At 50.5% G+C, this 23,430-nt stretch overlaps 1 protein-coding gene across 4 annotated transcripts in view; it reads right to left on the bottom strand.

Moving 5' to 3' along the window:
* LOC119396750 (uncharacterized) overlaps nt 1–23,430 on the bottom strand; it is a 296,740-nt gene that overhangs the window by 21,022 nt on the left and 252,288 nt on the right. Inside the window, exon 1 of one of the 4 annotated variants that reach the window (XM_037664094.2) lies at nt 16,030–16,277. The exons of the other annotated variants lie outside the window; for them this stretch is intronic. The gene's annotated coding sequence lies outside the window, so the exon portion shown is untranslated. Of the gene's footprint in view, nt 1–16,029; nt 16,278–23,430 lie in introns of those variants that run through there. 4 annotated transcript variants of the gene reach the window in all.

Genomic DNA, 23,430 nt, shown 5'->3' on the forward strand with positions numbered 1-23,430 from the left:
GCTGCGTGCTTCGGGTGCAAAATCGCCAGCCACGCGGTCTTTTCTGGACCTGCAGCCACTTGTACACGCCGCCGACTATACGTCGCGCAGTTTGCTTCGAAAGCAACGAGAGGCGCTCTAAGAAACAGTAGCGTAGTCAGTGTCTCGTAGGTGGAGCTGCCCATAGATGACGCGTTCTGTTGCAACGCTATATCGTTAACATTAATGCATAGAACAGAATCCATGTGCAAGCACAGCGTATCCATGACAGTGGGTCGACCTCCGATGAGAACCTTTCAGTGCTTTAACTTTAAACAGCGAGGACATTACTCGTTCAAAGATGTAGCCTGAAATAGTCACCTTGAACGTTTCCTTTTGTTTTCCTTTTTTAGCACTCTTTTACATCTACAGAAGCTAGAAGTTGTAATGGAGTGAAAAGAAATCGTACGTATTTAACAGAGACGCGAACGTGTCGTCAGGCAATCGTCAAACTCTTTAAACTCTAAATAACAAAAATACTTTGGAACACGAATTCGCCACGCAGCGTGACCTTGGTGACAAGAACTGAACGGACCATAGTCTTATCCAAGCATTGGCCCATCAGGTACGTGTGTCATCATGTGCGCTTAGACCTCACTTGTCATATTCAAGTCAATATTTCGGCCGTTCGCGTGAAAAAAAATTGGCCGCGTATCTGCGTGCTTCGCTGCAAATGTCGTCTAAAGACGATAGAAGAGGCGCTGCGTGAGATATGGACGCCATCTGGCAATACGCCGGGAAACATGAGTGCTGTGTTGCGGGCTGGTAGTCCCGGCGCAGCGGCAGGCGAAGACCGGCGGTGACCAACGCGACCGGTGGGGACGCCGGCCAGCCCGAACACGCTGTTTGGCGCGATGCGCCGAAGGAGAAGAAACGTCCGCACTCAACGAGTACTCTCCACAAACTCTCTTATTTACACGTTGCGTGGGTAAAGCAATACGTCGGGAAACATGAGTGCTGTGTTGCGGGCTGATAGTCCCGGCGCAGCGGCAGGCGAAGACCGGCGGTGACCAACGCGACCGGTGGGGACGCCGGCCAGCCCGAACACGCTGTTTGGCGCGATGCGCCGAAGGAGAAGAAACGTCCGCACTCAACGAGTACTCTCCACAAACTCTCTTATTTACACGTTGCGTGGGTAAAACAGGAATGCCAGAGCGGCGCCCCCTGTCATTCGTACAATGCAATACTGAACCGAAACCGAAACACAACATGAGCTTGTGCAGAGGGCACGGAGGAAGACAAGTTTCAGCGCAGTCGCATTTTCAGCGCAGCTTAAGAAACTAGGGTCTTTAAAACTGCGTATCTATGTATTTTCTATTAAAGGAACACACCACCTAATACTTACATAATGATGTTGCGCCTCAGATATGCGTAATATTTACTTTTTGATCGACAACGTTCACAAGTATGAACAGCCGTACCAGTTCAAGATGGGTGGGCGGTAAGCAAGTGGTTCAACTTTGGCTGGGTGGCTGAATTGGCTGAATCGGGTGACGTGCCGACAAACAGAAAGACAGACCAGAATTTCTGCGTTTAAGTTCCTCAAGAAAGACTATCGTCTTTAAAAAACGCAGCGACGTTGAAGCGTCTCACCAGAGACCAAGTCTTCGTAACGGGGAACGGAGTTGAACCAATCTGAAGTCAAGTCAAATCTGTCCCAGCACAATATCCTTAAACGACGTAACAACGTCATGGTAACATGAACGCATTGGTCCCTTTTGTGGTAAATGCTCTGTAAAAACGTCAGCTACTGAGTACTCGGCAGTATTCAACAGAAAACTAATAATGATCATTGTTGGGGTTTTACGTCCAAAAACCACGATATGATTGAGAGACGCCGTAGTGGAGGGCTCCGGAAATTTTGACCGCCTGGGGTCGCACGGTAATTGTGCTCGTGTTTATTGGGCTAAATGTTGTATCTAGCAGCCGTAAATGCATTAATTTCAGATGCATTACATGTGGTCTTGTGTTCTTCAGTATTGTATATATGTTCATAAGTATATATTCCTTCTATCAAGTCAAACACTAATTCTTCGCAACGTTTGTCACGCGTGTCGGCGTCACAAACGACGTTGCTAGTCCTACGCAACCACATCGACACAAATAGGAAATAACCCCCCCCCCCCTGACATTTAGATACACAACGTAACTTCAGTTCCAGGTGAACAGAAAAAAAAGAACTTTGATAGAGCATTTCCTACGTTCAGAAAACGCGAGATTAGAGCTGTACATGAGGCGATTTCACCGCTATAGGGACTAGAGCACTGCACGGGCCCGGGCCCGGCCCGGCCCGCGGGCCGGGCCGTCCGAAGCGTTTTCCGGCGGGCCCGGGCTGGGCTCGGGCTTGAAAGTGCGGGCCGGGGCCGGGCCCGGGCTTGAAGCTGCAGGCCTGGGCCGGGCCCGGGCTTGAGGTTGCGGGCCGGGCCGGACTCGGACCCGCTCTTTAAAAGGCGTAAGTCGAGCCTTCGAGCACACGCGAACGTTATGCATTGCATGGACTAAGGTATACTGTGGCAAGCTGAAGCGACACGTGCAAAGAGCTGGCTCGTAATAAAGCTTAGCAATAAGAATAGAAAAACAGTTGAAGTGCTATTTTTTTTCCACCAGTATAGATATAGATTGGCACTGTATATTTTCACTAACGTTTCGTTTGCTGGACCAGACTTTGTCAAAGCAACAAGTACATCGTGTTGGATTTCCTCATAAACACGCCAGATCACGTATATATATATATATATATATATATATATATATATATATATATATATATATATATATATATATTAACAGCACTAACAATGGGCAAGATCACGGTTGTTCCCATGAAAGGAATAAAAATTTCGGTCTTTTATTCGAGGTTGACACATACGGTACATTTCATTTATATTCCTTGGTATTACGTGCCAAAACCACGATATGATTACGAGGCACGCCGTAGTGGCACCGGATCAATTTCGACCACCTTGAGTACTCTAACGTGCACCTCAAGATAAGTATATACACGGGTGTTTTTGCATTTCGCCCCCATCAAATTGCGGAATCGCACCCGCGTCCTAGGACTTAACAGCGAAACAGCTTAACCGCTGAGCTACCACCGCGGGCAAAGCAACATTTCGATGCATGTACACACCGGATTTTCCATCCGATCGCCCGCTACAAAGCGCACGGCATCATTAATAATCATCATCAACTACTAATATCCTCTAGCGGGCCCGGGTCGGGCCTGGTCATGAACAAGCGCGCCCTGGATTAGTTTAGTAATGAACGTCCGGGCCCGGGCCGGGCTCGGGCTGGGTATGGTCATGTACGCCCGGGCACGGGCCGGGGGGCCCGCGCTTGGACTCGGGCTTCATGCTTGGGCTTGAGACACGGGCTCAGGCTTGGGCTCGGGCTTCATAAAGCGGGCCCGTGCAGTGCTCTAATAGGGACCGTCCTTACAGCGGAGCCAGGGCTAGGTTCGCAGGACAGTACAGAGTCGGCAAAAGTAGTGGATCGCAGAAAAAAATGAAATAAAGAAAGCAAGAAAGATGCCGCTCGCGGCCAGACACTTTCACTTTCACCTCGGCACTTGGCGCTCAATGGTAAGAGACTCCTCTCTGCAGTATCGCCGAGATTGATATCGCCCTCGTCTTCACCGATGCGTCAGTGACCCCGAAAGGCCGAACGACTGCCCCGCGCTGTAGCGGCGCGCTGAACAGCTGGGAGAAAGCGAAGACCGGGCGATTGTTTCACTCCCGATGGCGAACAAAACACAGTGGGCAGAACGAGCGCGATATAAGAACCCATTCACACTGACGGCAAAAGACACCCAATCGCGACGTCCGACCTCAAGAGAACAAAGGAAATCCCGTTCTCCCGGCGATGAATCACGGGCACAGAACCGCAAGCGGCAGCAGTGTCACCACTACACCAAACTCGAAGTCATTGTTCCGCCTTGTATTGTCGCGTTGAAGGAAAGCTGGACAGAACGGCGGTGTTCACTCTCGCTAAAATTGTCCTCTGCAGTTTGTAACAATATCTGCTGTTCCGTGTACACGCCCTTGGCCACCAGTGAGCTCCAAGGGACAAATGACGCGGAAGGAATCCCATTCCGCAGCCGCTGGTGCGTTAGTTGTGGTGAAATACTTTTCTTCGCGCCGTGGTCCTTGGCCTCTCAAAGACAATAACTCGGCGCGCGCTCAGTACACCAGTGCTGCTGCCGCGAGGTGCTAGCTTCCTGTAGCAGTGGGGTCACATTTAGTTATCATATATGCTAGGTTACGGCGACATGTAGGCCGCGGGAATATGGTCTGACATCGTAATATAGAACGAATTGCGTTAAGAGCTCAATTACGCTATAACATACTTCGATTACTGTACAATTTAAACAAGACACCCTCATGAAGGTTGACAAAGCAGATCATATTTATGAAATAGTCTGACTTTGCGAGGCGTTTTGTTTTCTTTCTTTTTAAGTATATTTTCCAAGCGCTCATCATAAGTAGAATTACTTATGGGACCCCTTATTTAGACCTCAAGAATGCAGAAATTGAAAAACTGAATACCCTCATACGAAAGGCCATCAAGACTGCCATAAGGATCTCTGAACGTGCTTCCACACAGCGACTACTACGCTTAGGTCTCCACAACACCTGGGAGGAGCTCGTGGAAGCACACAAAGTGAACCAACTCGAGCGACTTAGACTTACTGAAACAGGACGGGCTACACTTCGAAGATTAGGCTATCCTGAAGCCATACAACAATGTGATGAGAAAAGGCCTATCCCAGCAACAATTCGACAGTACATCTCGGTAAGCCGCATCCCACGAAATATGCATCCTACCTACCATCTAGGAAGAAGAAAATCCAGAATAGAGAAACTACGACAAGACTACGGCCGAAATCCGGACACAAGATACACTGATGCAGCAAAATATTCAGGAATCCCAGCCCATGCCGTGAGCGTAGTCGACAGTAAAGGAAAAGAGAGAACGGCAGCTAGCATCTTAACTACGGAAATCGATACGGCTGAAGAAACAGCCATAGCGCTGGCCATCTCAACCTGTGCTGAGGAAGCAATCATACTAACCGATTCACAAGCAGCTTGTCGAAATTTTCAGAAAGGAAGAATTTCCAGGCAAGCCTTACAAATACTCACAGCTACAGCAAAGAAGAACCTACCAGAAACGTACATCGTTTGGACTCCGGGTCACGAGTCCCTGATGGGAAATGAGGCAGCCGACGCTTCCGCCCGAGCTCATGTTCACCGGGCCTTCCCACAGGACTCACTTAGGAGGAAAGATGATGTACCCAAAAAGTACAGCGACATCTTACAGCACTACAGGCTAGGCCGAAGAACTTATCCGCCAGCTCACCCCAGCCTAACTAGGGAAGAGGCAGTAACCCTCAGGAAGCTGCAAACAAACACTTACGTTCACGGTATATTACTTCACCCTATCTCACCGACTGAGCACTCGTACATCTGCAAGTACTGTGATGTCCCGGACACTCTATGCCATATGCTATGGGGATGCAAACAAAACCCTAGCACCGCTACACTGACCGAAGAGCAGTGGGAGGCGAAGTTATCAGACCCAGACCTGAAGAATCAGCGAAGCCTGATTCAACGGGCACGAGAGATGGCGAAGGCCCGCGGCTACCTGGAATAAGGAGGCCGCCCACCTTGGGCGCACAGCGCGCTTGCTCAAAATAAACGTTTATTCTCTCTCTCTCTCGAAGTATCAATTTTGCTCAGGATAGGGTGAGTTGGAGATCATTTGGCAGAGGCCTTGGACCTGCAGTGGACACAAGTTGGCTGACGGCGACAACGACGAAAACGAAAGCGGGTGGAGGGCCAAGTGTAACAACATTCGCCAATGATGGTGAATGCCGTTACAACTGGCCCTCAAACCGTTTTCGTTTTCTCCCTTCTCGGCCAGGCTTCCACTGTGAGGTCAGACTGTGAATGCCTGTCCGTTGAAGAACTGTTGTGAGAACTGCGGTTGAAGAACAGGACATGCGCTGTTTCTTTGCGCAAACATAGACGGTGCTCCAATGACCGCCGATAATACTCGATATGCACCTCGGAAAGAGATGGCTCAGCGTGCGCGAAGCACGCTGAGTCATCTGCCTTTGCTTTAATGACGACGGGTAATTAGGGTCTGAAATCAATGAGAGAGAAAAATATCCACAGTCCTTAGTTCCCATCTACGGCATCTCTCCACAGTCGGAATCCATTAACGACGGAACTAAGCCGGCCGCGGAGATCCGCGCACAGCAAGAGCACTCCTCTCAGAGCACACATCAGGCTCGGCAATGCGATTATCACACCTCGCATAAACGTCCGGCGTCCATACCACTAGGTGTCGACGTGCGCGTTTCGCCGCTGAGCAGCTGGGTCAGCGTCGGCGGCTCCGAGCGTTAGCGGACGCCTCGAGGAGTAGGGAACGCTCCACGCATGCATGCATGAAGCCAAAGGAGCCGAGCTACGCACAAAAGCGCGCGGCGCTACCATGCAGGCACGACCCTCCGTGCTTGCCTTGCGGTGCGCGCCGCCTCGAGCACACGGGCGACGCGCGGACGCAGCGCAGCGTATCCGCGCGACCTACGCAAGAACTGCGGGCCACTGCGGCTGATGGAGGCGTACGCTGCACGCGCGGGAAGAGAAGCGGCACGCAGCCCCCAAACGACCGTGCAACGGCCCCGAAGCCGGGCGGCCGCGTATACCTGAGTCCATACGAAATTTCCCGAGAAAAACCACCGCAGCTCAAGTTCATCAAAAGGTATATACAGCCAGGACGAGGCTGCGCGCTGCATAGCGGCCTGAAATGACGGCCAACGACGCAGGTAAAACAATCGCGCGTAAACACGGCCGCTCGGTATGCCAAAAGGAATGTGAAAAGGTAGAAATAAAAGCGCCTTCTTATAATCTAGATGGAGGAGTAGCGTCGTTCCGCTATATAATACAGACGTCTTTAGTTTCGGTCCACGGGCCCGCACGCCCGCGGGGATATTTGCTTACTTCCGGCACGCGATGAATTCAAGATAAAAAGCGGCCTGTGATAACTCCCCTCACGCGTTTTCGAAACCATTAGGATGCTCAAGAATCACTCATAAATACCGTGCGTTGCTAACAAACGTTCGAGAATGGCTGAGTTAAACAGGCCACGACGGCGGCATTCCACTGTTGCCTCGAAATCGCATACGGCGGATAGGTTAGAAGCTGTTGGCACTATAATGTTCCGCAGTCGAAAACGCGAACCATAGATTAGGGCAAAAGAAGACGGAGTGACGACGAGAATCAACTGGCTGAAAAAGATACTGAGAGGAGAGACATTCAGGGTAGCCGTTATGGGCTACATTGCGCCGAATTGACTACTTTAAGACCCTCTATGAAAGCTTCCGGTTGGCTCCATGGATACTTTCCAGCTACCTTTAACTTCTACTTTGGCACAATTACTAGCCATTTTTCTTATTATTTGCAAAAAAAAAAAAGGTTTAGTCTGTGGTTCCTCTGCAAATCTACCCAACGGAAACCCAGTAGACCGTGCATACTCCCCTTCCGGAAACGTATTTTGGCCACGTAAAAACAAACATGATTGATTTATTGGCATATAGACAAGTCACTATGAATTCCCGCAATTATTTGACAGCGCAATGACAAATGGCCATCCACCCCCAAAAATGCCGTGCCCTTTACGCAGTCTCCCAAAAGAAAATGTGCTTAGAGAGCTCGAGTTGTCGAGCGCTATAGTGCGCATTAATCGATGAGTCTAGGGCCATCGGTCAAATGCCGAATTTATTAATCATTTTAGTGACGAGTATAAATCTAGCTGTTACGCGCTCATCGCATATTCTCTCTACCTACAATCGCATTGTTGTAACGTGCACTGTTGCAACGTGCACTGACATCGCAGAGCACACGGGTCTCTAGCATTTCACCTCCGTCGAAATGCGACCGCCGCGGCCGGGATCGAACCCGCGACTTTCGGGTCGGCCGCCGGAACCACGGTACCACCGCGGCGGACCACACGGAACTTATTTAACCAGCCTTAACCTAAACGTCGACATCAGCGCGCAGGACAAAGCCCGCGCCAGTATAAAGAAAAAGAAAAGAAAAACGAGAGAAAGAAAGAAATCACATTCAGTGACTAGAAATCGGGAAATCGGCGATGCCGTCAAATCGAGGACTAAGCGCTCCTCGCTGTTTAATTTACTGGAACCATTGTTTTCACGAGCAGACGACACTACTGTTCCGAGTCGGACTGTACGCGCGTGGCCTTCGCACAATTGCTTCGAGATATAATTGACTCTTGAACGGCCCACTGAGCTTAATTACGATTCAGTTTTAATCATTCACGCAGCCCAATTTGCGAGTCTGTATACCCCCCCCCCCCCCGTACACACACACACGCAATTTTCTTTACTAAAAGTTAAACAGTAATAAAAACAGAGAAGATTTTTTTTTTTCGCATGGCTAGATGCGCAGTAGTCGACGAGCGAAAGAAGAACAAACTTCGGAAGAGAAGTTCTTCGTAACGTTGCAGAACTGACCATGAAACACCTAAGTCCGACGGGCCAACAAGCAGCGCCGAAAGCATGCCGCACTGTGTGTGCGTGCGTCTTTTGCAAGGCGTTTCAATAAACGTATCGGAAAATCCTCAAAAATAAGGAACATGCAGTATTTGCTCGTAGCCTTCATAAGTACTTTTTTGCTGTGGCGGCAGCCACCTCAAGACTAGAGATATGCATTACGGCGGTGATAGAAATTGATTTGATTAACCTTTTAATTAGCGGAGACAGGCAGTCGGGTGAAATGGGAGGATTGAAGTCCTTCCTGGCAAGAGACGACTGCCACTATGATATTTCCAAAAAGCGGTCGCGGATAATTTTTACGGAATGATGAAACCCGACTAATTTCGTCGGCAAAAGCGACACGTGCAGAATGAGCGAGCGTTGCTACGTTAACCATCGTTCTATTTCGCTTCGTGGGCGCTATACGCTGACCGTTATAACATACATGGCGCACGTAAGCTAATGAATGCAAAAGAAATACCGCCACTGCAATCGTTGTCTGAAACAGTGACGTCATTCTGGTCGACTGCTACGGTACGGCAGTCGCGCTAATCGTTGCTTCGGTTTCGCCAGTGAATTTCATCGAATTTCATCATTTCGCAAAAGTTACCAGAGGTCGCTTTTTTGAAAATCTCAAAGCGGCAATGAGCTCTTCGCAGGAAGGACTTCACCCATTTGACCAGACCGCCTATCAAGTCTAATTAAAAATTAATTATTTGAAATTCTTTGTAATAATGATGTAATTATAATGCTTCTAGTCATCTTAACATGCCTGCCACCACAGAAAAGGTAATGAAGGCAGTAAGCAAATATCGCGTTTTTATTATTTTTGAGGATTTTCGGACATATTTCTTGAAACACAGAGAATACCTCCGGACCCCTATAGCCTCCGGTCGTTCCCGTTCCCCTCAGGTTGCGCGGGCACTGACTAGCAGTGCGCTACACCCTCAGGGCCGGGCAGTGCTACACGATACCAACCGGTACGTCCGCCAGGGTCCGCGCGGCCCCCAGATGCACACCGTGCCGCGCTCCTTTCGGAAATCCGTACTTTCGCACCGCAATCGTGCTAGCCATGCATGCGCTGCGTTCCACTCTTCCCACCACCAGCGCCTTCGCTAATCGCCTCGTTTTCTTCTCCCGCACACCGTGGCTGAAGTGTTCACAACCGATTGAGACTGCAACCGCGCTTCTCATTTCTCAGTAATCATACATTAACGTGACAGCCCCCCCACCCTCTTCCCGCCTTTCCTCTACCGAAAACTTACCCCCCCCCCCCCCCCCCACTCCCGTCTAACAGTAAATCCTCTAATTACTTACTGCTCGCGAAATGGACCAGCCTCTCCAGCTCGTCCTGAAGTGTAATGTTTCCATACTCTCGTTTTTCAAGCGCCCCTACTCACGTATGAACACCAACGTCGCCCGATTTTCAATTATTCTAACCCACTTGTCCGCTTTTCTGCACTGTCATGTATCGGCGCACCGAGTAGAAGGCACACTTTCGTCGATTATGTCGAGCCACCTGGGATGCCGCCGCGGGACTGAATTTCTATAGCGCTGTCGTGCAGCCGCTGTTTTGTTCCAGCTATACGCTTTCGGCCAGCAGATGCCCCCCTTCCGCTCATTCGCCTCGGCGCCACGAAGACACTAAGCGCGATCACATCTGCAGCCATGGTTTCACGCAACACGGCGCGCACCGTCCCCTATCCCAAACAGAGCGGGAAATCCACTGTAGCGCAGTCAGTCGCTTTCTTTTTCGCCCTCTTCGCGAGAGAGCATTTGGGGAGGTTTTTGTTTCTTTTAAGAACAATCGGCATTTCCCAGCCAAATGACTGGCTCTGCGCAGTGTCCGCCCTCTTCGGATCCTCCTCCCACAGAGCTCAGCAGTGCGCAGACAAAAATAAGTAAATAAATAAAATAGGGTGGAGGGGGGTCAGGACGAAGCCGTGTAACGTGGCTGCGTATGCGGAGCACCACCCTCCCTTTTCCTGAGGTACGCGTATGTTGTGTACCGCAGAACAGTCTTTCTTCCTTCTGTTTCTCTTTCTACATACAAGCGGCTCTGATAACGCAGCTGTACGCTAAGCAAGACCCTGTAAGCAACGGGTCCAACAGTTTTCGTGCGACGACAAGAGAAAAAGCGAAGTAGCGAAATACGAAGAACACGTGTGTGTGTGTGTGTGTGTGTGTGTGTGTGTGTGTGTGTGTGTGTGTGTGTGTGTGTGTGTGTGTGTGTGTGTGTGTGTGTGTGTGTGTGTGTGTGTGTGTGTGTGTGTGTGTGTGTGTGTTTAAATAACTGCTGGGGTTAACCGTGCCAAAACCACGATCATGATTAATTTCGGCCACATGCCCTTTAACGTGCACCTTAGAGGTGTGCACGGGCTCCGGGTAGCCCGAAAGCCCGAGCCCGACCCGGCCCGCGGGCCGGGCTCGGGCGGGTCTACGTACTTTCACCTCGGGCCCGGGCCGGGCTCGGGCTACTTGGAGCTTTATCGGGCCGGGCTCGGGCCCGGCGCAAAGCCCGACTCAAGCCCGAAATATAGAGAATCAGCAGGAATTGTTTTCCAGCACGCATACAGCGCCTTTCCCGCGACCGCCCTTTACCGCTTTTCCTTTCCATTCGCCACTTTAAACAAAAGGGGAGCAGGTAAAGCACTGCCTCTGTTGCACTGCGACAAACAGAGAAGTAACACCACCTGAGCTAGTGACGGCGCCACGCGACTGTTCCGCGTTAGATTTAAGGCCAAATCCCATATGAGTGAAAATTCACGCAACAGCGACGAGCGACCCGACGTAGATCGCCTTCGTGCAAGCTGACGCTTGCATTGGCATACCCCATACACGTGACGGCTTTGGCGAGCGAACTCCATTGTTGCTGGCATGAGGCCGTCTACTTGTATAGTCTCTATTAGTCTCTATTAGAACAGTCTCTATTAGAGACTGTTCGTCGTGTGTCGTTGGATCATATTCGATATGCTCAATAAAATGCCAAATTAGCGGAAAACGAAGTTTTTTGTTTCGCAGCGAACCTTCAAAAAGCCGGGCCGGGCCCGGGATTGTGTTTTCGGGCCGGGCCGGGCGGGCTCGCAGCCCTTTGCCGTCGGGCTCGGGCGGGCCTTCGACAAAGTCAGTGGGCCCGGGCCGTGCTCGGGCTCTGAAATACGGCCCGTGCACAGCTCTAGTGCACCTAATCTTTGCATCTCGCCCCCATCGAACTGCGGCCGCCGTGGCCGGGAACCGAACCCGCGCCCTATATACACTGCTAAATGCATAGCCTAAGCAGCTCAGTAATGCAAAATTTGGGCTCGCAAGGGAGGCCTGAAGGCAAGATTAATGGAAAGGACAGGGCCACTTGCCCTGTTTTGTCATTCAGAAGACAAGAAGAGAGCTTACGGCGCCACAGACGCAATGAGATTTGTGTTCGTGCAGAAAAGAGGCGGCAATGTAGATTTATGCCATTGAGAATTGACGCTATTTCGCCGATGGGTTCTAGGTGCGTTCCCAGACGCGACGGCGCAGGGTCCGCCCGGAAGTGACGGCCAGAATTCTACGCCGACGATTGACGAATGGAGGCACCGGCGGCACGGATATCAATACGAATCGACAGCAGCGTCTTCCACGCCAAAGCAATGGCATCTTGCCGGAGAAACGGTCGCTAAGTGCGCGGTAATGTGCGGAGAGATAAGCTCGGCGTCAGCCATTGTCTTATTAAGCCTTCGGTCGGCAGGAGCAAACCGAGCCGGTCCCCGCAGCAAGTGAGAGAGGCAATGAAAAACGTGACCGCGGCAAAAACAAAAGGCCCCCTCCACACAGCTCACTTCCTGTCTCCCAACAAGACTCGGGGAAGAGAGAGAGAAATGCAGCGCGCGCGGGTTGCACCGCGGAGTGCCCGCTCGCAGACCTCTGCTTCTAGTCTCCCTCCTCCACTCATCGTGCAGTGCAGCCGCGCTAGCCGTTATCTCAGAATGCACGGACACCAGCGGGCGTGTAGAAGCATACAGCTGCCGCCGTAGAGGAGACGGCGGCAGCTACACGGCTTCCGGCACGCCGCACGCTCTGCCTTTCCTCCCGCCGAACGGGAAAATGTGCGAACAAGCGAGACTGCAGATGAAGCGCCGTAGGAAAGGCGCAACGCGGTGACTTAATACGGAAGACGACAATCGCTACACGAAATGTGCCAGCAGCGAGTACCACGCGTCGGTATCGCCATTGGATACGTGACGTCAGTTTCGGGCTCTTTCAAAGAGAGCCGAATTCGTCCCCGCGAGGGCTATACGAAAAAATTTCCAACGTCATACTTTAACAGCCGAAGATCTCAACCACCGCCTTTGCTTTTTTAGAGCGCAGCTCTTAGGCGCCCGTTCCTGCTTTGAGCGGCGTCGCCGTTGCCGTCGGTGGCGTAACCGATAGACATGAAAAGTTAACTGAGAGACATGAAAAAAAAGAATGAGAAAAACATACCCAGGACCTAAGGGGAATTGAACCCGGGCCCTCTGCGTGGCAGTCGAGTATCCTACCACAGAGCCACGTTAGTGCTTGAAACTCATTTGCAAAAAGACCCTATAGAGGAGTCATGTCGGGCAAGGAATAGCGTTAACCTATGTACTATAGCGTGGCAGAGGAGTAAAATAAAACCTAGTCATCACACAAGGCTAATTGCGCAACAAGTGTGTGGTTTAATGCTTCCCACCCACTGCAAAATGCTCAGCCATAATTCTTCATAGTGATCAGCTACATGCAGCATCAACAAAGTGCACACAATACCTTACAGATGTGTAGCGGGTATCTCGCTTATTCGCAGAAAGACGAATAGTGGCGAAGTGGGTGCTGTCCTATTCATAAAAGTTATGATTTATGGCGTCCTCGATACCTTGCGGAAAGCCAAAAAAAAAACTTCAAGCACAATTCGCCTTGCTCCAACTCGAAGCTGCGCTCAGAATTCGCATTAGGCGGTGTCGTAATCGTCGGTGAAATTTTTTTCTTTCTTTTTTTTTCTTCATTATCAATATGATTCACGTTAAATATTTAATGTGTCACAAGTGAAACCAAAAGATTTCAGGGCGGCAACATAAACGGGATCGGGGAGAGGGGGACATGCTTGTGTCACAACCGCACATGTTTTGCTCGTCCAGCAATGCCGCGTCATAAAATGCGCCGATTTCTGCGCGACTCTGCAGCTGCGCTACTGAAGAGGACGCAGTCTGTGTAAACGACGACATCACTGCGCGCTACTCTTGACAACCAACCCCAGAAGAAATCCAAATAAGACAGAAGTTTAGGGGGAATATCGAGGCTTGAAGTCGTGAGAAACCGTTGGCCAGAAAATATCGCTGAAGCCAGCGATATTCCCTGTTCAGCGATTTTTTATCGATCTCAGAACACACACACAGCAAAGCGGCAATTTTCTCAATAGTGTCCTTCCATCGGGATCGCCACATCTGAGCAGATCACAAATGTAAGCAATAAAGCATTGCTGATCTTGCTCTAGTTTCGCCACTAGCGACTTCGTTCAAAGTGTTGAACGCGAATTGCCCTCCAACTTGAAATTCATTCTGAGTGTAGTACTTGCCTCGGCTACATACATTCTCAAGCAAACACGAGCAAAAACCAAGATGACAAAAATTAAGGAAGCTCGAATCTTCTTTGCTCTCTAAGTAACCCGTTTGCCACGATGTTGACAGAGACAAACCACCACAGAAAGATTAGCCCTTTGCCTGCACGCATGTTGTCCCACTGTCAGACAAACCTACACAGATGAAAAAAGCTACGCGATACGGCAGGCAATGCGCTGCCTGCCTGCCAAACTTGCGGTACCCGCTTAGCTTAAGTTTTAGAAGGAGCGCGTGTCGTATTTTGAGGAACAATAAATTCATTAATCTTCCTCTAAAAATTATTTAGCATTTGCCCCTGCTGCGCACACCTGCCTTGCGGCAGCACAAGAGTTGAAAAGCGAGCAAAGCTTTCTAGCGCAGAGAAAACGAAGCACCACGTTGTACAAACCGGAGGACGGTTCAGCAAATACCGAAAAACTTTCGTTCAAACCACAGCGAACAAAACGTAGCTAGGTTTTCGGCGAAACGCGTATTCTCATGAACATCGTGCATCATGATGATACTCAATGATAAGTTTATTACTGAACTAAGCACATTCAGTATGTAATTACTTCGAGAAGTTTACTGCACGACACAGTGAAACTAAAGTCAGCCAGTGCACAAAGGCGTACGTATCCACCAAGAAAGAATTCCTGAGACGATGATTACTCTTTCCCTCCTCTATCGACACTATGCGCATATCTCTTGTTTTCTGTATGTGTGACTTTCATTTGCGCGTTCACAATACCTGCCACGGGATAGCACGTCATTTAGTGTGCGTGTGTGATTGAGTGAGTGAGAGCGATTGGAGGAAAGACATGGGAGGTCAGCTAAACCTTGCCCAGTTTGCTACCCTACACGCGGGGAGGGCAACGATGGGGGTAAAGGAGAAAGAGGGAATGCGTGAGCGCACATGATTCCCAATTCACACGCACATCGTATGGCATAGCTGCAGACCACTGTACCGTCAAGTCTTGCGGATAGGCTCGGATGACATTCTGGGCTGATGAATTGTGAAATTTTTTTTTTTCCGTGACAGGCTCATAATCGAGCTGGCTCAAAGCATACTGGACAGTCTGGCTGTCGTTAGGTTAGGTTAAGACAGTCTACATTAATGGCAGATAAACGATACCCTTTTCCGACTGCTTGATACACACAACACTGCCTTCAGCGTTGGGGGCGGCGTCTATCTGTCGATAAAAATATAAACGCAGACACTCCGTTGTCCTCCGCAAACGCGGCACAATGGCGCTATTACAGCAGAACAATTAAATGCGCTGCAGCGCAGCAAAACTAAGCCAAACTTCGCCAAGCGTACCAGCAGAGTGGGGCGTCAGAACGATGCCAACTTGGCAGACATTCATGTTCGTCAAGCCACCCATGGCCGAAGGCAACAAGAACAACGCAGCCGAAAGCTCGATTCGGTCTGGGGGTGCAGCAGTACTCATTGAAAGCTAACTAGCCAGATTTCTCGCACCAACACGTTTTTTCCGCGAGATCATTATACACCGGATAGTGTTTATGATAACACTGACTTAATAAACTAAAGGACAGTTAAGTCACTGGGCGTCGCACATTTTCCCCCTTCAATTATAGTGAACAATTAAAAATAATAAAGAAGAACGCCAGGAGCGCGCAGTGCTACAAACAGGCGTTACGGCGAGACTGCACTACGTCTTTCTTTTTTCTTTTTCGTCTAATACGAGTGTCGCACGCTGCATTTTTGATCGCGATCGTACTTCTTGAACGCGGTTGGAATATCTGCGCAAGATATGGCGGAGGGTAAATCTCGGTCGAGAAATTCGATCGCACTCGAAAGTTCCCGTGTGACACCCGTATACAAGGCTCTCGGAGATGAAGCGCGCTCACCCCATGGTCGGCGGAAGTGGCCAGTGGCGGAGAGTCCGGACTACGTGAAGCGTCCCTCCGCCGAATGCGGTCCGCCGGCCGCAAAATCCGATGCCAAGTCGGGAGCAACCGATCTCCGTCGGATGAGGAGCGCGTCTTAGCGCCGGCGCGCGGCCGCCAGCCACTACCGCTCGCGCACAAGGGCAAACACGGCGACGACGAAAAGGCGGCCAGCCACGGAGCCGCCCACACCACCTCTTCTCCCGCGAATCAGTTCGCACCACGGAGTCAAGAGAAAGAGAAGCGCCGAGTGAAACGGGATCAGACACTCCGAGCGAAAGGATCCGAGCGCGCGCTCGGGAGCCGTCGGCAGTTTTCACCGGGCGCGCAGGCAGACAGCCTCCGCGTGTAGCGTGCGCGCGACGAGGACGAATTTTCCATGCAAGCGCGAGTCCGCACCTACCTACATGCGCGCGTATTTCGTTTGTTCATTCTCGTACCTCCTTTCTGCCCACCCTCCCCCCACACGGCAGGTTTTGGCGTGGAAAGAACGCGCGGATTATCAGAGCGTGAATCCGGGATAGCGGTGTGTGCTCTCAACCCGTGCCGAAAGAACCGTCAGAAACGGCCCCAAAAAAACCGACGGCAGCGGGGGAAAGAGAGAGAACGCAGCCCAAGTACCGACGAAGCAGCGGAGCGGGGAGCTGCCGCTGCTGCAGAAGGACACCGGCGCACAAGCAGCGCCAAACCAGAGCGAATCACGGAACTGAAGAGGGAAGCCGCCTCTCACGGCACATGAACGGCGAGACTGATAATGCACGCAAAAGCCGTCAGTGTTTGGAATTCGTTTGTCTGCGACGCATGGTCGACAACGTTATCAAACAGACTAGGGACCTACGAGATTTACTTTCATACAATTACCTTGTCCCGCCTCATACTTACAGTCTCATTTCATCCCGTTTCATAATATTGTTATCTCGCTCTTACATTAAGCGCACGTGTGCCCTATATTAAGGCACTAACAACGGACCCCCGCGACCGGTTAAACCTTCATAAACTTGCATACTGACAAAGAAAACTAATTCCGGGCTTATTCACGACACGCACGCGATATGCGAAGGCAGTGAGCGCGGCTAGCGTGCGCCACGAGACAATCCGTGACTAATGCACGACCGAATGTATGAATATGCGAGATACTATAGGGCGCGCACCAGAGACCGCGACGAAGGACACCCAATTCGCAATATCGCGTGTGTCAGCTGCACCGAATAAGATTTGGCGAGAGAGAGGCGCTCGCAGCAGCGGTGGCCCCATCGCACGCAGACCGAGCGGCGCCGACCTTGCACAGCTGCCCCACAGCTGCGCGCGAGTAGAAAATCCATGCCCGCACGGATCTCGACAGCAGCTGAGCCGCCACTCCCGACGCGAAGCTCGACTCTACAGGGCTGCAGGATGCGTGAACGCCGCCAGAGAGAAACAGTAACAAATTGAATCCTGAATGGGGGCCCGCGGCCCGCGAATCATATCGCAAGTGAAACAGATGCGCCAATTCTCTTTAAAATGCACGTGGCAGCAAGCCCGTTGAGCGTGAACACGCACCACCCGTCGTACAGTTATTTATCGCGCGTATGGATCCCGTCACATTTCTGGTTTGCGAGATTATATACAGCAGTGACTTGCTTTTGTACGCGTAATCAGAAGCAAGAAGAAATTAGGTCGCGGAAGAGAAAACAGTATTTAGGAAGTCACGCGTGTGAAATAAACGTTGCCCGCAGGATAGCCGCAGTTAGGTATTACACCTGCTTACACGTGCCTGTACACAGCGAAAGCCAGAAGTCAGTGGCGCGGTACTGGAAAGGTCAGAGTTCCAACGCAAGCCACTGTATTCGGCCTTGCCGATTATTGTTACCCGAAACCACGGAATTATCCCAAGATGAATCGCCGTTCGCTGGAATTTACGCCCTGTTCGTGCGGATTTAACTGCTCCTGCTTACACCGTGAAAGCTTTCGGAGCACGAAATTCGAGAGAAGTCATTTCTGCCGTACATTCGCCGCTAAGACAAGGTAAAGGTGCTGCGGTATGTGCTGTGCTAACAACGGGTCGTACACAAATTTAAGTCAGTACTTCGGAGACGTTCTATTGGTATGGGAATACAATATTTATTCACTTCTTCCTTACTTTTTGTATTTTTAGAAAGTCCCGCGGTCCGAGAACTTTCACGGCTGGTAATACGTGTCCCTCGACAGGTATCTCCCACACAGACGAATCGAGAGTGGATACCGCTCCGATACGAGTCACACCGGTGTTGGGTGTGGTAACCACATCACGCATTCGAGCCTTTTTCATCCTGTGACCATGACATACTGCATGTGGCTCCCACGCTGACGGAAAGTGGCGCAAATGCATACGCCACGACCTCCTGAAAGAAGACAATGCCGCAAGCAGCCAACTGAAGGCAATAACGAAACCTTCGCTCCATTGTGTCCCTATATGTAATTTGATTCATTAATACTGTACTCCGGCGATGACAAGGCGAAGGCCGTATCTGACCAGGACAAGGAGCCCCACGAGTTAAATGACAATCGAGATAGCGTACGCGCATGTCAGTCGGTATGAACGGTAACTTCCAATCAGTGCGAAACGGGATGAATACGCTTTAATAAAAAGTGGATCGGAAGAAACCTGGGGCGGTAATGCCATCTCACTGAAATTTTCACTTCGTAAAAAAATATATTACAGAATGTGCAAAAGGATGTCGTGCTGCCACGTAACCTGTTCAGGAAACACTACGTATAGAGGACAGAATATGGTATTCTAGTACACTAACACAATGAGCCATCGCGATGGATAACAGGATAAGCCTGCTGCGCATTCGCTGTTGGTGTTACGTCACACAGACATGAAATATCTGAAATATCTAGGTTATGTCATTGCGCTGCTGAGCGCAAGGTCGCAAACACTAACCGGCCGATGGGGACGGAATGTTTCGCTCGTGCGCGCATTACAAGACGTTAAACTGATCCGCAGAACCCCACCAAGGTGTGCCTCATTACCCCACCGTGGTTATTTCACGTTAAAGCGCGCAATGTGTTTGGTTATTCCTTCACGTAAACGCAAACAGGGAATGATTTCACGAGCAAGCTCATTGTATGGCTACTTCCGACGATCGCGCAAGATGACCGCAAGAGCCGGTCGACGTATGTACACGTATATCGGTTTCTAGAAACGCCCGACCAGCAAGAGGCTTGACCTCGTTTCGCAACGCACTTGAGCGCGACGCCGGCGTGGGCGGCTCGTCCTGAGAGTGACGTCAGCACGGACTGCCCCAAGCCGTGCTACAGTAACGTGCGGGGCCCACTCACGCGGCTGACGACGACATGCGCGCAGTTCGCGCCGCTGTCGAACCACCGAGCCGTGTGCGCCAACCCTGCCCTTCTCCCGAAAACTGCAGTGAGCGATCGAACGTGGCGTGTACGGGGGATAAAGGCGCACCTGGCGCCCAGTTTCTATTTCGAAGGTGCGCCGAGGCGCACCTACATTTGCTGCGGACGCCGGCCACGCGGCGTCGCCGAAGGAACCCGGGTCGACGCAAGGTCACGCGCTGCAAGGGGCCCGCCCTTGTGCACACACAGAGTGCGGGAGACTTAGCGGCATCACCGCTGGCGCCGACGCCTTGTGAATTGAAACAAAGCTCGCCACACGTAGAAGCTACAGGAAGCGGTCGTCTTTCGAGAAAATTTGGTAGCGTCGGGGACAATGGAACCGTGAAATAACGGTACGCAAGTAGATCATTGCATGTACTGCTTCAGTGTGGCGTTGTATATAAGCTCGCTGCATCCAAGGCTCCTTAACTCGAGTTCCCACGATGCCAGGGCTCACGTCATCAAGCGCAGCCCTCGGTAGCAAGTTCGTGGCGCAGCATGGCGAAGAACGGCCGCTGGCCGACCTCCTTCGGGCGGCATCCTAGAATTGCCGCAAGGAGAGCCACGATACCCTGTTTTGTTTATTTCTCTCTCTTTATCAGCCACAATACGAAAGTCAGTACGTGTGCCCCTCTGGAAGGCTAAACATTCGTCGCGCGCAGAATACGGCCTCCGTGACGCCGCACTAAATGTCGAATGATGACGGTGTCCAAAGGAGGACGGGCGCGGCAGAGAGGAAGCCGCGTTTGTGGCCAAGACAAACGACGGGTCCCGCGCTGCACAAACGACGTCTGAGCAAGCAACCAGCCTTTGCGCGTATAGGGAGACCCGAGGTTTGCGAACGTGACTGGGCAAAATGCCTCGCAGAGAATACAGACGCCCGGCGCGAACAAAAGCGATCACGCCAGTCGCCCCGAGGGACAAGGAATGAAAAAAAAGAAAAAAAAATACACGCAGTCCTTTTGTGCAGCGGCAAACGTCGCGCCACAGTCGATGAGGCACTGTCGCTCAAACGTCAGGAAGACGCATGAGCGGTACGCATGCGCCCGCGATCCGGTGCTCACTTATATGGCGCACGGAGTGCTCTTCGCATGGGGTTGACATGTAGCGCCGCAACGTGTATACCAAAACGTACATACGCAACACGGAACGATAATTACACCCCTCCTGATTGATTTCGTACGAAATAAGCTCACCAGGACGGCGCCGTCCCTAGCGCTAAAGTGCGACTGTTTTCAATGCTGAGAACTAAACTTAGGCCAATGCACATATGTGCGATAAGCTTTATACTAGCGCAGTAAAATCTTCCTGGGGTTTTAGGTGCCAAAACAACGACATGATCATAAGGCATGTCATAGTGGGGGCTCTGGATTAAATTCAAACGATCTGGGGTTCTCTAACGTGCACTTATAAATCTAGGTACATCTAATCTAAGTAACATGCACGAATGTTCATTCCATTTCGCGCCCATCGAAATGCGGCCGCCGTGGCGCGGGGATGGAGTACGCGCCCTCGAGCACAAACGCGACACCTTGCGCGCTAAGGTACCACGGCTGGTCAGTAAAGTCAAGTCTTCAGAAACAAATCTGTATGGCACTCATGCAACAACACTGGCTCCTATCAACGGCTGCTCGTGCAAACACAGCATACGCATGAATCTCTCCACCCGGCCCTGTATCTACTTCCCCTGTTATAAACGAGCAGGTATTATTTCCACATCCCCCGTAGCAACGAAAGTATATCTCGCTGATATTCGCACTGCAGGTATAAGTTGAAGTGTAAAAAGCACGTCCGCGGTGCGGTCAGTCATTCCGCGAGTATAATATCCAGTTCGGCCTCGTTACATACTCAAAATCGCAATCACTGCCCGTTCGCATAACTTAAGGTGACGTATCACCATCATTTTATATGTCCCTACAGTCTTTTGGTCTTTTGGAACGTGTCCTTCAGAATGAGCGCAGTTACGAATGCGCGCGTTCCAGTTTTCCCGCGGCTGCCAATATTGAACGCGCGTTCCACTTCTCGACGTGCCGCTATAACGTGGAACGTGGAACGTGCGTTCACGTGTAGCTATAATGGTGGGAGCATACACATCACGAAACACATTGCAGCGCCGAAACAGGCGTAATCGTTTAATTTAGGTTAGGCAAAGAGGCAAATCGTGAACGAAACAACGACGCAAACAACCTCTTTCAGCTGGTAACAAGTGACACTATATATACCTGTAGTGGTGATTTCGGAAGGCATTTATCACCCTATTAGCCCCGAGAAGTTGGGGTGGCGCCGCCTGGCGGGAGGCCTGGATGACGTCACGGCAAGGACTCTCCGACGCCTGCCGTGACGCGCCGGCATATCATGCGCTTGCTTCGTGCGCTGTTCCGCTGTTTGCACTTGCTTTTTGCCTGTCTCAAGCTTTAGATGAATGACGAAAACAGCATCGATAATGTTCCTAGTAAAACGGCAAAAAGCTATACATTTTTCCTTCGCAGTCGCCAGCGGTGTCCGCGCTTGAAAGCCCCGTGATCAGGTTTGTTGTTGTGCCGCGCTGCTAACCTCGGGGATGGGTCTGATTCCCGACCACAGCAGCTGCAATACGATGGGTAACATCCCTCTACTTAGATACAAGAGCACGTTAAAGAACTTCAGGCGGTCAAAATTAATATCACAGTCATGACTTAGTCTTGGCACGCTAGACACCTTATTCACATTATTAGGTTGCGTCACGGGTGATTCCCTTAAAAAATATCATGGCTTCGCCAAGTGGTATTTGCATGGGACGTATCCGCGATCTGCGGACAGCGTTTTCGCGGGTGTGCCAAGACCTGCGCACGATTATAAAAACGCTTACAGTAATGAGTTTAACACAATATCTCGAAGGCACTCGCCTGAGCACCGCCGCATTTGTGTTTGTTTTTCCTGTGTACTCGCTCAGTCATCACGTTGTTTAGTTTCACGTTTTCCTCGCAATAATTTCAGGGCTTCATTTCACCAAGAACAAGTTGAGGTAAATTGCGGAAACTTCTTATTGCTGTCAGCTTGTGTATTCATGCAGCATCGCAGCAACGGCGCTGTTACATTTGTATAAGTACCAGTTTAGAAATTATTTTTCGTTGCATTTGATATGCCCCTGAGCATCATCAACCTTTATGCGGACATGACGTGCCAGACCATTCATTGACTCATTGAGGCGAAGGACGTTTAATTAATACGTGGGCTACCTCACTGAGAGTGCCATCGAATCAGTTCAGAATGCTCATTTCGACTTTCACGCGTTTGTTTTGCAGACGATTGCTATCAACAGTGCTCCCACGAGAATTTAACATTACCGCTTCTGACCCGGTGGTTGATCGGACCAGCAGTTTATGCAAATCAGGGTATACGGCCACATAATTTCAGACGAGTGATGAGAAGAAATCTTTACATAATCCAAGTATACTAACATCTCAGCATTTCCGAAACCATTGTGTGTGTGGCAGTATTGTGTTGTTTAATGTTCCAAATGTATTAAATGAGTCTTTATGATAGACAGATTCATCCAAAAGTCTCCTGTAGCAGAAAGTGCAATTCTGTCAAATCACCTAGATAATCTGTAAAGGCAGACATAAATTGTACGATAAACTGCAATGTATTTAGTGAATTAAAAATGTCCTAATTTCATTTGTAATTCTTCGGGACGCATGTTCTAACCGTGGAGTCTACGCCAAGTTCTAATGAAGTTAGAACCATTCGTGTAACTTTTATTAGCACCAATGTCTTGGAGTACGTGGTGAAAACAACGAATGCCTTGCTCTCGTACGTGCATCACCATTTTCACAGTGAAACTTTCGTCCTGACGGGAATTTGCCCATTATAAGCTATATTATCCACGCTTTCTACAGCTAACTTTCGCTAGTAGTGTAAACTTCCATCTTCTACCTTGGGAGATTTGCACCGCAAGACTAATCAGCACCGTATCTCGAAAGAGCGGGTACGCGGCGGGCGCAGGAAAAGGCGATCCTC

The sequence above is a fragment of the Rhipicephalus sanguineus genome, chromosome 1, assembly GCF_013339695.2.
Source record: "Rhipicephalus sanguineus isolate Rsan-2018 chromosome 1, BIME_Rsan_1.4, whole genome shotgun sequence".
Taxonomy (NCBI): Eukaryota; Metazoa; Arthropoda; class Arachnida; order Ixodida; family Ixodidae; genus Rhipicephalus; species Rhipicephalus sanguineus.